Below are 3,283 nucleotides of genomic sequence, written 5' to 3'. Positions count from 1 at the left end.
AAAATCTCTAAAGGCTTCAAAAGTCAAATTTAATAATGCATTGTTAATGTTTAGGAGGATGGAAGATCATGAGACAAATGGTATTGTGGCTTTTTTCTCTTCATTTTATTTTCATATATTAGAAAGATAATTTTAAAAAATTCATTTGACTTATGATTTGTCTTAGAAAGCTATTACTCTCTTGTTCCAGATGTAACTGTACCTTAGATAGACTTCTTTATTTTGAAATCCAACTTAAGATTTTCATGTATTTCTCTATAATTGAGTTTCTAGTTTCTCTTTTGGTTTTTATTACATACTGCTTGATGTATTTCAATAGTCTCAAATTCTGCTCTCCTCAAAGCCAGTTGTCCTTTTCTAGAACATAACAAATGTTGAATGTATTGCAAACCCACAAATGGTTAACCAACAACCCTTCAGGTAACCAAATTTAAAAAATAAAACATCCTTCAATATCAGGGACAAATTTAAGCACTACTTTTGTATATTCCATAATTCCAAGTATACTTTTGGGAACCAACAAGTGTCCTCAGTGAGGTTACATTGGCTTGATTGACTCTCCACATTTTGCCAATGCTGTCACTTTAGGAAGTCGGTCCAAATCTTTCATATTCAAACACACGAAGTTTAGTTAATACTTACTGTAAACCAAAGAACTATAGACTTTGCGAGATCACTACTATCAGGCCCAAGGTGAACTTATTTTCAAATAGTTCTCTGTAAAATTCTGAATATAAGTCCCTCAGAGGTAATTTCTACTCTATAATTTATTTTCTAGAGTAGTAATTTAATTACAGTATTACACTTCATGAGGAAACCTCTGGCCAAAACTTTCTTCTGGGGTAACTCCAGCACTAACTTTATTTCTAAACCTTAGTCAAACATCTGCAACCTTCTGCTGGATATTTTTACATGAAGAGTCACTTCAAATTCATATATTTAATCCTAAATTTGTTAATCTCCTTTTAAATTAGCTCTAGCCATCCTTATTTTCCAATGGCTCCACTCATTTATAACCTGAACTTAAAATCTTAACGTTTACAATACCTCATTTTCTCATATCCAATACTAATGTTATTAAGTTCCGTAGCATCTCCCTTGTAATCTTTTGTCATCTTTATTCATCATTTTTGTCCAGGTATCAGCACTCCATTACACCTGTGAAGGAATAATAATTTCATAAGTGGCCTTCCTGTCTCAGATAGCTCCCGTGTCAAATCATCTTTTTAAACCTCCTTTCCATCAGTCCCTACACTTATTTCCACTCCACTTACACAGATTTTTTTTTTTTTTGGTGGGGGGAATCCCAAAATCTTTTTCTTTCTTTTTCTTTTTTTGGTGTGGATATTTATCATTATAAATTTGTTCAAACCTGTAGAATGAATATACAGCACCAAGAGTGAACCCTAAAGTAAACTATGGACTCTAGGTGATGATAATGTGTCAATGTGGTTCATCAGTTGTAACAAATGTACTATTCTGGTAGGGATGTTGATAATGAGGGAGGCTACACATGTGTGGGGTTAGGTGGCATATGGGGAATCATCATAAACCTAAAATAACTGCTCTAAAAATTAAAGTCTAAAACAACTAAACATATTTATATATAATATAAATAGAATATGTTTATATATATTTACATAAATATAATATGTTTATATATTTATATAAATATAAATATAATATATATATTTTCTTCACATAACCAGAAATCTGCAAGTGGCCTATCTATAGCCACTGCTCTGTTCTGGATCTGTGACATTTAGCTTGTAGATCCTTATCCTCATGTTTATTACCTTGTGGTTGCAAGATAGCTGCTAAATGTCCAGCTATTTCTCTGTTCCAGAGTGGAAGAGCATGAAGAATTAGTTCATATTTCGGGAAAGCAAAAGCCTTCCCTAAAACCCTCAATTCATGTCTCATTAGCCAGAACTATGATATACATGACCAAGCTAGAGACAAGCTGAAGAAGCCAGAGTTTTCAGCTGGACTTATTGCTACTATGAACAAAATCAGGATTCTTTTACTAAGGAAAAATGGGATACACTAGCGTGGGCAATAGCAGTTCCTACCATAGAGGGATCTGGAGAGTTTCTCTAATTACCTTAGATATAAAGAAACTGAAACAATTGATAACATTGACCTTTGACAAGTACGAAAAAGTTGAAGAAGAAAAGCATACAAACTTCCAAGAAGCTATCACTTTATAAATCTGACTAGAGGCCAATAGGTCTGAGAATTGTTTGTTGACTAACCACTTGAAATCACTTTTTGATTGTGATTTTTTTAAAAATTCAATTTATTGAGGTGACATTGGTTAATAAAATTATATAGGTTTTCAAGTGTACGATTCAATAATACATCATCTGTATATTGCACTGTGAGTTCACCACCCAAAGTCAAATCTCCTTTTGTTACCTTATATTTGACCCCCTTTACCCTTATCTACCTCCCTCCTCCCCTTTTTCCCTCTGGTAAACACTAAACTGTTGTCTGTGTCTATGATTTTTTATTTGTTTGTATAATGATGGTCCTATAAACAACTGGTATAACTAAATTTGAATAGTAATAAGCTGTTTTAATGTTGATCGGAATAATATTGAGCAAATAGCGTTTCAGTATAAAAGGGAACCTATGAGTTCAATGGTGAGGAAAACAATTTGGAAGAGAAATTGCTAAAGCGAAAAAGCTATTTGAGCCCTAGTTTTCTGTGAATACTGTCTTCAGAACCATGTCTGTAACTAATTTAACCACCTTCCCCCAAGGAATATATAATTCCTTTCAGTCTGATGATTAAAAAGGAGTCAGTTGAATTACAGAGACCATAAATATTGTCATCCTACCAAGAGGAAATACTATCACCCAGCCAGTCATTCATCTTGCCGCTTTATGAGATGTGTCCTTAGAAATGGAATGGAATAAAACAGAAGAGAACAGTACAACACATAAGAGAAGAGAAGAGAAAGGAAGGGAAGGGAAGGGAAGGGAAGGGAAGGGAAGGGAAGGGAAGACAATAGTAATGTATCATTTGTGATAAGGGTGGTATTGTTCTAAGACACTTCTGTTTCAGTTATATATGTATGTGTGTACTGGGCATAATGTAAAATGAATTTCTGTGGGTTGTGGTCAAAAAAGTTTAAAAAGCCATTGTCTTAGCAGTTTCAGAATGCCTAAGCATAGGTTATTCAAAAGAAAATCCAGCCTTTTAAAATAGCTCAAGAACTCAAAACAAGCCAAAGACATTGATGTCAAATGTGGAGTAATAGAACCTCCAAATGTGTGG

The sequence above is a fragment of the Pteropus alecto genome, unplaced genomic scaffold (assembly GCF_000325575.1).
Source record: "Pteropus alecto unplaced genomic scaffold, ASM32557v1 scaffold462, whole genome shotgun sequence".
NCBI classification, from domain to species: Eukaryota; Metazoa; Chordata; class Mammalia; order Chiroptera; family Pteropodidae; genus Pteropus; species Pteropus alecto.
Note: the sequence above shows the minus strand (reverse complement) of the source record.